Source organism: Mesocricetus auratus, unplaced genomic scaffold (assembly GCF_017639785.1).
Source record: "Mesocricetus auratus isolate SY011 unplaced genomic scaffold, BCM_Maur_2.0 Super-Scaffold_6723, whole genome shotgun sequence".
Taxonomy (NCBI): Eukaryota; Metazoa; Chordata; class Mammalia; order Rodentia; family Cricetidae; genus Mesocricetus; species Mesocricetus auratus.
The window spans coordinates 5444119-5457010 of record NW_024429183.1 but is presented as its reverse complement, the minus strand read 5'-3'; the positions used below and the strand labels follow the sequence as shown (position 1 = coordinate 5457010).

The window sequence follows — 12892 nt, the reverse complement described above, 5'->3', positions numbered from 1 at the left end:
ATGTGTTCCCTGTAGCATTCCACTCTGATATGTCTGAGAAACCAGAGTACAAGGAAGGAATGAGAGGCAGCCCCCAAATCAGGTGCTCTCTGTTCACACTAGATCTAGCCAGTTGTCATGGCTGTGACATGCAAGAGAGCAGTGAGTGACAGGTGTCCAGAATCCATCTAGTTTAGATATGGCCTTAAAGTTAGTTATGAGGACCCATGTCATTTCAGAATAGGTTTATAAGCCTGGAAGTCTACAAGGTTTAAATTTTAGTGGAAGTTGTAAGAAATTAAGGCCTGACAGGATGACAAAGGGTGGAGACTGAGACAGAAGACAGTTATTTGAAGAGTTTAGGGTAATATAGTAAACGGAAACACACACTCTTGCATCAGACTTCCATGGCTTTGACCTCTACCTCTGCTGCTTTCCCTAGGGTAAGCCTAGGTCCATCAATCTGCATTGGTTATAGGTTTATCAATATGAAATGTGGAAGCAAATGGCCACCTCATAATAGTTAAATTTTGAAGATTTTAAAATGAGAAAAAATATTTTCATGCTATCCATGTGTAGTGGTTTGAAGAAGAATGGTCCCCATAGGCTCATCATGTTTAAATGCTTAGTCACCAGGGAGTGGTACTACTTAGAAGGTTTAGAAAGTATGGCCTTATTTGAGGAAGTGCATCACTAGAAACCCAAGCCAGGCCCAGTTGCCTTGCCTTAGGATACAGATGTAGAATTCTCAGCTCCTTTTCCAGTAAAATGTCTGCCTGAATACTGTCATTCTTCCTGCCATGATGACAATGGACTAAACCTCGGAAACTGTAATCCATCCCCAATTAAATGCCTTCCTTTATAAGAGTTGCCAGATTGTGTTGCCTCTTCACAGCAATAGAAACCTAACTAAGGGAGAAGTTGGTACCAGGGACTTGGGTGTTGTTGTAGTAGGCTTGACCATGCTCCTTGTTGATGGAATGTGGATTTTGGTCCTTTAGATTAGGAATGCAGTTTAATATTTTAAGCAGATATAATGGTCATACTAGTAGGAGTAGGGACGACGGTGGTGCTGAGAGCAATGTACATTATAACAGGTTGGTTCAAAGGTTTCAGAGGAGAAGAATATTAGTAAATGGCCTAAAAACAGCTCTTGTGATATTGTGGTGAAGAATGTGACTGCCCTCATCCTAAAAGTCTGCCTGAGACCAAATTGAAGAGTTGGGATTAATGCTATTGGCAGAGAAAATTTCAAGACAGCTTAGTATTGAGTGTGTTGTATGGTTATTAGTGGTCACTTTTATGCAGCTCTGTAATGAAAAACAAGAAAATTAAGCAGTGAAGGAAAGCTTCAACAACATAAAGCTGATGTAGATGTAATTAAATGAAAGGGGGCATGTTCTAGTACCAGCAAGTAGTAGAACTTGGCAGCTCTGACCATGTGGCTCTGGCTTTAAAGTCAAGGGTACAAGAAAGGGGTTGTGGAATCTCCCTCCATGGCTAAGGGAAGCCACTGAGCTCAGGCATATGTCAGAGGTGTCCCTGCATGGAGGCCCAGAGAGGCCACTGTGTGAAGGTATGAGAGTGAAGTCTGACATTCACTGGAGACCCCAGGATGTTAGAGATGCCAGAATCATGGGATACCTGCCAAGGAGAACTGCTAAAAAGGCATGGAAACAGCACAAGAGAGAGATGTGTGTTGTAGTCAACAATGCTATGAGTGTTTTGACACCAGACATGGACTGTTTTCCGAGGTGTGAGTAATCTGGAAGAAACAAATGAAAGGCAGTGCTATGCCTGTGCATGTACCCTTGTAGGAGGCTGTTTCTACCCCCAGGTCTGGAAGGTCAAGTTGAAAGAGAACTCATAAGAACCTGGGACTGAAACTAAGTAGAAGGAGGGACCCTGGGATTGGACCCTATAGGGAAAGCTTGCGGGGGAGTAGTCTTTGCTTCCATCTGATTTCTGTCAGTCAGTACCTTCCATGAAGAGAGGAAGAGGAGAGCTGGAGGAGCAGGCAGATCACATAGGCTAAGGACTCGGAACATGAATGGCAATAACAAGCTTGGGAATTGTCCTACAAAGTTGGTACATATGCTACACTTGTATCCTATAGATACTAGAGGCTGGGGGCTGTTCTGTAGGATCCAAAATAATAAGAACTGTGTTTTAATTTGATGGAACTTTACCAGAAAAGGGTGAGCTCATTGGTATCACTTCCATATCACCATGATGTAACAGAGTAACTCAAGAAAGGATTTGTTTTAACTCATGGTTTGAGAAGGTATAGTTCACTATGGCAGGGAATGCACAATGGAGTTCACAACAGTGGGGGTGGATACATCTAGGACTCTACATCTCAAAGTGGCGAGGATTAGATAGAGTAGTGTCTCTGTACCTCTATAATGATGGGACCCTTTAATACACTTCCTTATGCTGTGGTGACCCCTAACCATTAACTTACTTTTCCTGCTACTTCATAACTGTAATTTTGTTCTTGTTATGAATCATAATGTAAATATCTAATATTCAGAATGTCTGATATGTGACCCCTTTGATCCCCCAGAGGGATCACAACCCACAGGTTGATGACCACTGAGATAGAACTATAGTTACTTTAGTCCAGTGGTTCTCAACCTTCTTAATGCTTCAACCCCTTAATACAGTCCCTCTCTCATGTTGTGGGGACCCCAACCATAAAAATTATTTTTGTTGCTACTGTTATGAATTGTAATGTAAATACCTGATATGCATATGGTCTTAGGTGACCCCTGTGATAGAGTCATTTGACCCCCAAAGGATTCACAACCCACAGGTTATAACTGCAGCTTTAACTCTCAAATTCCAATCTCCAATGATCCCCTTCCTCCAGTAGTGTCTCTCTGAGAACCACATGACGCTATAGGACCACTTCACATGCAAACCATGACATCACCCATGATGCAACTTGGATAGACTGTGAAAGCATGATGCTGAGCTTATTAAGCCAGAAATAGACAATAGGAAGTATGATTTCAGTGACATGGAATGCACAAAACAGACAGGATTAGGATTTATGATAGGAGAGGAAGTGGGTGTTGATGGGATAAGATTCCTCTTTGGAGTGATGGCTATCTTAGAACAGGACAGTAGTGATGGCTGTACAACATGGTAAACATAATTAGTTTCCATTAGTAGTAAATTGTATGTCATGTTTAATTCTTTGTAACTAAACCATGAATTAGACAAGAGGGGGCTGGCTCTGCAAGGCTCAAGTGTTCTCCTATTCACTGTTTGAAGAGGGTGTCTAAATGCATCTGACCTTCGCTGGGTAGAGACTTGGTAGAGAGGAAACAGGTGCTGTGGAGGTCTGGGTGTGCTCTCACCTTTGGGCACTTCAACTACTCAAGCCAGACCTACTTGTGGTCTACCTGAGGGCTCTATCCAGCTGCTGGAGCCAAGCCTACTTATGATCTACCCAATGACTCTATCCAGCTGTTGGAGCTAGCATTCACACATAGTGATGAAGGAGGCATCCCAGTTCCCAGGAGCAAGGTTCAGTCAAGTTCTGACAAGAAGCTATGGTATCTGCTCTCAAGTATGAAGACCTGTGTACCCTGCTCTGGCTTCTGATGCCCTACCTGAGTAGACACCAGGTATATACATACTGACCACACACCACCCATTTGTGGTGCTTTCTTTTTCTCATCTCCCCTTTTTATTACCCTCCTAGCTCTTCCTTTGCTTCCAGAATTAGCTACTGTTTGTAAGCTCTTGTCTGAGGATTTTAATTCCTATAACATAATACCAGATAACATTGAATTCTCATTATGAAAATACACTGAGAAGAGACTGGCTTGTGTTCATTTTGCTGTCCCTGCTTCCTGTGACAAGACTGTCTTCATGTATCAGGCAAATCACTGTCATCAGGCCTCAGATATCAATGTCAATAGAATCCCCCAGAGAAGGTGTTCAAAGCACAGATTCCTACTCTTCTAGTTCAGATACAAAGATTCAGTGCTTCTAGGGGAAAGGTCTGGGAATCTGCAATGACCAAATCGTAACTACTTGTGTGTAGGGTGGGGGGGCGGCAAAGGTCAGTTCTAGTGTTATTCCTCTTGATGCTACCCACCTTGTTTTTGAGACAGTTTCTCACTTCACCTTAGAATGAACCAAGTCAGCTGGGCTGGTAGTCAGTAGTCCCAGGGTTGATGGTTAATTTCAATCATCAGTCTTATGAGATGAATAATCATTTGGGAAATGGGCCTCTGAAAATGTCTATGGGAGCTATCTTGATTAGGTTTATTAAGGTGGGAAGACCGCCCACTATAGGTGGCACCATTCCCTGGGCTAGAATACTAAGCCATTTTAGAAAAGAGAAAGTAAGCTGAACACAGTGTTCATTGCTTTATTCTTGAATGTGGATACACTACCACTGGTTACCTTAAGCCAGAATGGAGTGTCATCTTGAATTATGAGCCCAAATAATTCCTGTATCCCTTATGCTGATTTTTTCATATTTCATCACAGCATCAGGAAAAGAAACACTCAGGGATCTGATTGTCTCTGCCTTCCCAGCACTGGGATTACAATCACACCACGTCTAGGCTGGACAAGGTATCTTTCCATAGAGAATGGGTTCCACAAAGACAGTTTATGCATTATAGTAAGAACTTGGTCCAGCTGCCAGTGGCTTCATATACTACCCAAGTCACACCACTGTCACCTAAATTCAGGGGTTTCTTTTTAGGAATAAAATTCACATTCTGATGATTGTGTAGCAAGTGCTTTACCAAATGAGCCATCACTCTAGCTCCCAGGTTCTTCTCTTACAGGCAGAATGGAGACAGTCCTGATGTCATGAAAGGCTGCCTGTTAGAGGATTATGGGAGCATGTGGGTTGGATAGTACTCACACAGCTCTGGTCCCTGGAATTCTGCAGACTCTATTCTCTATTTACTTTTTCTTAAACTGATGGGATCCATAGCCATGTGTGGAGTTAATTTCAGCATTTAATAATCATTAAGTAAAGAGAGTGAAATATCTACAGTAAGTAATTACATAAAACATGCTTCTGGCAATATTTGCCCCCTTGGAAATTCAAACAGGAAGGCTCCAAGGAGCAAGGTTGTATTCTTGGAGGTGGACACAAAGTAATTGAGCTTAGCTAATGGAGATAATTAATTAGGAAATGGATGTTCTCACTTCTGAGAAAATTATTGGAAGGATCTCCCAGAAGGCTTAGCCTTCTGCTCTTGCTAAAATCAGTGACATCCAGAGGGTCACCGCCCAGCCACACAGAATTACTCAATGGCCAGAGAGCTGGCCCATTCATACAGGTCTGTAGTCCTAGCTATCCAGGAAGCTGAGGCAGGAGGATTACTGGTTCCAGGCCTGCCTAGGCTACAGAGTATGTTCAAGATGAGCCTGGAGAGCTGAGTTAGAGGGCTAAGGACGAAGCCTCATAAGGAGTGTTTGCCTAGCATGTGCAAGGTCCTCAACTGAATCCTCATTACAGGTCTCAGAATGCAGTTCAGTTAGTAGGACGTTGCTTAGCACACACACACACACACACACACACACACACACACACACACACAAATAAGCCCTGGGTTCAGTCCCCAGTGGGTGTGGTAGCACACACTTTTAATCCTAGCACTTAGAAGGCAGAAGTTCAAGGTCATTCTGGGCTGCATCTTGAGTTGCAAGCTAGGCTAGTGCACATGAGACTCTGTCTTAGAAAAACAATGCTCATAATAATGTTTTTTGCTTTGTTTTGTTTTTGCTTTAATTTTGTTTTTTAAAGAAAGGAAGGAAGTAGGGAAAGGAAAGTAGGAAGAAAACCAAATGACAAGGGAACAGAACACAGCTCTTGCCTACAGCTTTTATCCCAAAAGACACTTGGCTCCACATACTGGACAGAGTCCTGGATAAGGCAGGGTCTGAGTCCCATCTTCCCTGTGTAAGCTCTCTGAATGTGGCCACGTTATCCCTCCTTCATAGGGCTTGGTACCTTGATTGTACATAGGACTTATGATCATAAATGCAGTATCTAGCACCAGTGAACCTGCTCTCTAAAAAAGGGAGCTGGAAATCAGAAGACACTTCCCTGCCCATCTCGCTAAACCCTCTCTGTGCATGCCTGGGATTTGGTTCCTCCCCCTGGATTCCCTTTGTGACCCTTTTCTTCCAAGGTTTAAGCTGAAAGAACCTGCACCCTGGCCTGATCTTCCCAGCTTGTCTGCTTGTTAGGCCCTTCCTGGTACTTTCTGGTTCTAAGTTATTAAGGCCTCTTGCCTAATGTGTCCAGTTACTGGGTCACTCCTGGTACTTTCAAGTGACTGACCTTCAACTTTCCATATTAGCCCTCTGGTTTGCCACCCAATGGGAGCCAAAGGCAACACAGTAGTGAGGGATTTCACCCAGGTCCTTTAACCCCATCTTCTACAATCTGAGCATTTCAGGGTCAGCCAGGCCAAAGAACCTGCAGTATGCTTGGAATCTAAAAGCCCACAAATAACGTTGGGCCTGAAGGAGTAGCAGCCCTCAGTCCTTCAGGGTCAGAAAGATGGGGATCAGGCCATGGAGGTCACAAGCAAAGGCACGTGAGTGCTCATGGCTTGAAGAATGCATCCATTATCCAGGCAGAGGCTTGTTCATCTTGCCCACCAGCTATCCACACCATTGAGCTCAATCGATAGTTATTGAATGAGAGAGAAGCTGTGGCCTAAGCCGACGAGCAGAGACCTGTTACAGATGATATTTTTGCTTTCTGGTGGTGGCAGATATTACATTAGGTGTCATCAGGAACTGGCACCGAGAGGCATTTGTTTTCTCTGTTGATAAAAACAGGTGCTTTGTATCCTTTTGTAGGACCAACGGATCTATAATACATGTTCCTTTCACTTTCCCTCCTCTTAGTAAATCTACGATAGAGAGTAAGATGGGGAGTGTCTGTCCTCTCTGTCCCTTCCAAAGGCAGTCTTTTTACCAAGGCAGTGGAAGTGGTCAGGAAAGAATTCATGGAGAGCTAAGGGCAAAGTCAGCAGATCCAGGAGAGTTATGGATTCAAGCCTTTTGGGGAAACAGTCCAGTATTAGGGACAATGCTTGGGTTTAGACACCTACAAATTTCCCAGGTGGCAGGTCTGCAGGGCACTGTTCTAAAACTCAGAAGCAAAAGGTGAATCATGTATGTGTTCATGAGGCTTATCCCATTGGAGTCAGATATGAGTGTCTTGGGGTGTCAGCCCCTTAAGTAGGTATAACCACTTGTGTCTGGGATAGAAAATTGTGTGGAGTCACTCTACTGTCTTGGCTATATTCATCTTTGTGGTAAAAGTCTGAACTGCAGTGAGTTAGTGATGTCTGCCATGGACATAGGTAAAGTAATTGTGTTGTTTGGAGCTGTTCACCATGATAGCTTAACAAATATGCAGTGTGGTTGTGAATTGGTGAATTATTTCAGGATAGCTCTTAAAAAAATGTGAGCATGGGAAGATCCTATCTGGAGTTTATATTGATCCTGCAGAATGGAAGTACCTACAATAGCTCTAGACTCTTTGTCTAAATGATTGAGTCCTTTGGCATAAGAAGATAAGGTCCAGAAAACAGAGAGCCATGTGGACTTCCACTACAAAACCAACTTGTAGGCTTATCAGTGGCCACTCAAGAGCCCTGACATTAGCCCAGGCCTAAGTTCTGCTTTCTTAAGTATGACCTCCTTCTCCGAGTTGAGGAAGGTAGAGTCAGAGAATAATAAACACATTCTTAAAGAAAAAACACTTAAAAGTTACTTGGAAATGGTTTTCAGTGGCTGTTTATGCTTAATGCTATTTTCTGAGCAGGGGTACGTAAATCCTAGATAGACATGCAGCTTACGATAATGGGTGTAATGCTCTCTGTAGAGCCAGACATGAGTTGTCCTGTCTCCACGTGTGATTCAAGTGAAGCCTTTCACAGCAAGGCCTGTTGTGGGGAAATGATTCAAGGAAGTGCATAATGCTCTGGTGTTATTGGAAAAGCATCCAAAAAGTGGGTGACTTGTAAATAAGGAAAGCTCAGAAGCCAGGTGGCCCCAGGCCAAATCCCTGGCAAGATCTACATCTGATCAGATTTGCATGCTCACACCTGGCTGTCTCTGATCCCCTCACTCTGGGGAGTGGTGAGGGGCCTTTATGGGACCTATTTCACAGGGGCTTGAGACCCATGTTTGGCCTCTGTTCTCATGATCTATTTCCAAAAGCCTTTTCCCCTTAATATAAAGAGTTAGAATTTCAATGTACAGATGGCGTGTGTGTGTGTGTGTGTGTGTGTGTGTGTGTGTGCATATGTGTATGTATGTAAGTGTGTGTGGGAGGGTATGGTATATATGTGTATTCATGTTGTAGATCCATGCCTGTGTGCACACATGTATGCCTGTATGTGATACCCTAAGGTATCATTCCTCAGGAACTGTCCACCCTGTTTCTTGGGACAGTCCCCTCACTGGGACTTGGAGCTTGTAGAATAGGCTAGGCTGGCTGGCCAGTAAGCTTCAGGGATTCCCCTATCTGCTTCCACAGTATTGGAATTAAAAACTTGTGCCACCAGGCCTGACTTTTTCATGTGGTTTCTGAAGTTCAAACTCAGGTCCTCATGCTTGCAAGATAAGCCCTTTACCGACTAAGCCGTCTCCTGAGAGTCCTCAACGTATGGATTGGGGAGAGACACAGATATTAAAAATGTAACAAAGATCACATGAGAGTGTTTATGTGGCAAAAAAATGACCATTGGATCAACAAACAACCCTCAGCTGTCAATGGAGACATACGTGTGCATGTTCAGGTGTGCATATCGGTACATAAGACCTCTCAATCCAAGAAGCCAGTGGGTGTCCCACCAGAACTGGCCCAGTACCTTTTCATTTCTGAGGGCTGTCTCTGCCTGACTTTTTTCCCCCAGCCCTTCACTCCAGGAGGTTTAATCCTGCCTAGAATGTTCTGGTATGCCTAGGTACCAACTTAGGGATTTTCAAACAGAACCTCTGTTTTAAAGAGACTACCTTGTGAGTGAGTGTGTGTTAAATATATAACAATGAGTGTGCATGAGAGAAAGTGAGTGTGTGAGAGTGAGTTTGTGTGAATAAGAGTGTGTACGTGAGTATATGAGAGTGAGTGTGTGACATACTCAGTGCTGAGTTTCACATAAACACTTTCATTCTGCTACATATCCCATCTTGATGGCACATTCTCTTGCCATCATACCCTCTGCACACAACCCACCTTCTGCTAGCCCTCTGCCTTCTCCCAGGTGGCCCTACTTCTACTGCTATGTATGCAAGTGGTTTTCAGGCGTACCTCTTGGGAATGCCTCCACCCATCCCCATCATAGCGCCCTCTCCTGGTTATGTTAAGATGAGCCCGCACAGAGTGCTAAGAATTAAGATGGAAAGAAAGTGCAGCCTCTGCCTTCTGTGGTGTGTGTAGTAAATTAGAGCTAACTTTTCTGCAAGTAGAAATATACTGACCCTCTTAGTACCTCTCCATACCTTTCTCAGAAATTCAGGAATGTACCATCAGCTTGCCAGCTATTTACAGAACATGTGTTTTCTGTTTGCAGAGACCATGGAGCATCCACACAATATTTATGTTTTTTTTTTAACATTTAGCTTTATATTTAACTACATATATGAGTGCATGTGGGGGTATGTGCACACAAGGCAATCTCAGAGACCAAAGGAGGGCATCATAACTCCTGGATCTGGAGTTACAGGTGGTTGTGAGCCATCCAACATGGGTGCTGGGAACCAAACTTGGGTCCTCTGCAAATACAGCTTGTGCTCTTAACCACCGAGTCATCTCTTTAGCTCCATAATTTGTGTTGAAACCACAGTAGCCCCAAGAGTAACCAAGACATTCTTTGCTGAACCAGAATGTGAAGTCAGCTTAGCAGAGACAGGCTTTGAACACTTCCCCTGGGGGGGGGGGTCTTGCAGAAGATGGCGGGAAATGGGGTTGATGGTTCATTGCATGGGCACATGAATTAATACGCAGTTCTGAGCACGTGTGACTGCCAGTCTTGCTGTGTGATTGGTTATTGGCATAGGCAGAGATTACAAGCGTGAGGTGCTGAAGTATGCAGGCCAGAGCCTCCTGGTGGGTCTCAAAGGCATGGTGATGCACCAAGTAGACTATGATGCTTAGAAACAATCAGGCATTCGCTCCCTTGCTGCTACTCCCCTGGGTAAATTATTTAACAGTTTAGGCTTTGAGTTTTTCACGTCTGAAAATGAGAATATTCATTTCCTTCTGTGGTGATGGGGAGGGTTCCATGTGATAATGTATGAGAAACATTCCAACACCCAGGACACTCTTCCTTCTGTTGGCAGTCCAGAGTGTCGCTTAATGCACACAGAAAACTGGCTGGTGGGGAAGGGCTGTAACAGTGAGAGTTCATGTATAGGTGTTGTACTGAATGCTGCCAGGGCCCATGAGTGTAACATGCCCCATGCTCAGGAGCAATTCAGGGAAGAGAGCTTCCCTGCCCAAGGGAGTCCCACATGCAGGAGAGATCCTCTATCCTTCATCCAAAGGTAGAACTTAAATCATGACCTTGAACTGGAGTCACCAGTCTCTTTCTATGTAACTGTAGGGTTCTGCCACAAACAGGGTCCACGTAGGAGAGAGAAAGGTTTCTGGTCGTACATGCTGCTGGTATGTGCCAGCACTTTAATTATGACATGGGTTCTCTCATTTGGCACAGAATCGGGCTTCAAAGTGATGTTAGAGAGAAACCAGTGCCCATGACCAATACCAGGTAAGGGGTATACAGAGGAAGAAACAGGGTATGGCACCCTGAGTGGCTTAGTCCTGAACATATGGGGCCTTCTGCAGTGGGACTTGACTCTTCTGAATGTGTAGATACAGTGAGTGAGAGGCTAGTGTTACTCTTCAGCATAAAGAAGTTCTCTGGACCCTTCCATCGTGGTCTCACTTCACCAGGAGATCCCAAAATGGTGGCCCAGCCAAAGCTCTGCACACTGGCTGATCTTGGGGAAAGAACAGAGACAGGGAAAGCTGTCAGGGAACATGTAAGGCGGGCTTCCTGGCAGGCACTTGTTTTCTAGATACAGACAAGCTTTGGATCAAATGGCAGGGTGACCTTGCCTGTCCACTACAACACCGTGCAGTGCTATGGGAGGTCTTGCCTGCTCACTGAGACATTGAAACACTGCAGGAGAACAGTGGGAGGCCTTGCCTGTCCACTGCAACACGGTAAGACTATAGTGGGAGCCCATGCCTGTCCATTGCAACACAGTAAGACTGTAGTGGGAGGCCTTGCCAGCTCATTGCAGCATTGAAACACCGACGGACTACTGTGGGAGGCAGTTCCGTGGAGACTCCAGGCTGGTCTCCATGTAGCAATGGCCCCAACAGAAAGATGGCCAGTGTTTGGCTCTCAGCTTTTCTTTTTTGGTGTGTGTTATGGGGACTTCTGCCTTGGCATGTCTACAATGCAGTCTGGGGAAGCTGCTTGGTTTTTGCCTCAAGTACATCAGCTAAGGCTCCACTTGTCCTGTGCTGGCATCACCCGGCAACCCCTGCTCCTTGCTGGCTGTGTCCCACAGGTGCTGCTAGGTTCCCTGTCTGTCTGGGAATGTGGTTTCTGCTTGCAGATCCTAGCACCTAAACATGGACCTAAGTAAAGACCACCTGCTTACGTGAGCATATTTAAGACCTCTGAGCCTCAGCTCTGGCAACTGTGAAGTCAAGTAACAGCTGTCACAAGTTCACATCTGGTCCTTATGATGATAACTCAAAACCTCGAAGTTCATTAGAGCATGGCCTGTGCTAGCATAGCTCTCTAGTCTGAAACATGTTTTCTGACTCTTATCAACTAAGAGCCAAGCATAGTGGTACAAGCCTATGTCCCAGCACTGGAGGGGCTGGGGCAGGAATATCTTGAGTTTGAGGCTAACCTAGACTACATAGTGAATATCAGGCTAGCCTAGGCTATAAAGCAAGACTCTGTCTCAATAAATCAAAACCAAACCTAACCAAACAAAACTAAAATCTGTTAAAAATAACAAGATATTTTAAAGACTACTGCCAAACACATCATTCATTTGATGTCGTTTGTATGCAACTACTTTGGGATGTTTCTGGAAGCTTCCATAATAAGAGATAGGGATCCAAGAAGGGTGTAAGTAGTCAACCAAATCATTATCTTAATTTCTGGAATATTTTTCAGAAGTTTATAATTTTAAAAAAGTGAAAGAGGAAAGGAGTCCGAGTTTGTGCTGTGATGATCAGGCAGATATACACTGAAGGAGAGGGGTTAGGCAGATCATGTGACCATTTGCTTCTTGGAAAGGAGGCGACAATGGCAGAGAGAGGGCCCTGGCCTGGTCCTACAGATTCAGAAGACACAGAGAACCAGGGCCCAGGAGTGAATTCCCCAGAATGAACCTGCATGTTTCAGTTTAAGATCAGGCTGGGCTGTCTTGTACCCTGACTGCACTTGTGCCTGAGGGGATGCGAGGATGAAGCCAGGGGTGCTCTCCTATGGATTAACACATTTTATCAGGCTTATTCCTCTAACTAGCCTGCATCCGAGCATTTTAACTTTTCAAGATAAACCTGGCATGGCATGCCGTTCAGCTGACATTTGCTGGGAGACTGGAGAAAAATATCTGAATTAGAAGAAGAATCTGAATTAGAGATGGGCCCATACCCATGAGACTGTCCTGCTTAGCAGATGTGAGTCCCGACTTTCAATCCTTATGAAAAGGCCATTTTACCATTTTGGCCCATTTTTGAGATCACCATAATTACAGTTAGTTTATAATTTCCTTTGGCATAGGGCTGGATGCTTTGATTTCAAATGTCTGGATCTTGGAACTGGGATGTAAAATGGAGGCCATTTGTCCTAAAAGTCTGTGGGAAGGTGTTCCC

General features: G+C 44.4%; 1 protein-coding gene and 1 long non-coding RNA gene across 3 annotated transcripts in view; one reads left to right on the top strand and one right to left on the bottom strand.

Annotated features, from left to right (window-relative positions):
• Nucleotides 1-12892, top strand: part of Cdh13 (cadherin 13) — a 973690-nt gene that overhangs the window by 40528 nt on the left and 920270 nt on the right. The gene's annotated exons all lie outside the window — the stretch shown is intronic.
• The window catches only part of LOC121136216, a 61068-nt gene continuing 57763 nt past the window's right edge, over nucleotides 9588-12892 (bottom strand). For both annotated transcript variants that reach the window (XR_005873354.1, XR_005873355.1), the window contains exon 5: nucleotides 9588-10986. This is a non-coding gene — a long non-coding RNA (uncharacterized LOC121136216). The remainder of the gene's footprint in view (nucleotides 10987-12892) is intronic.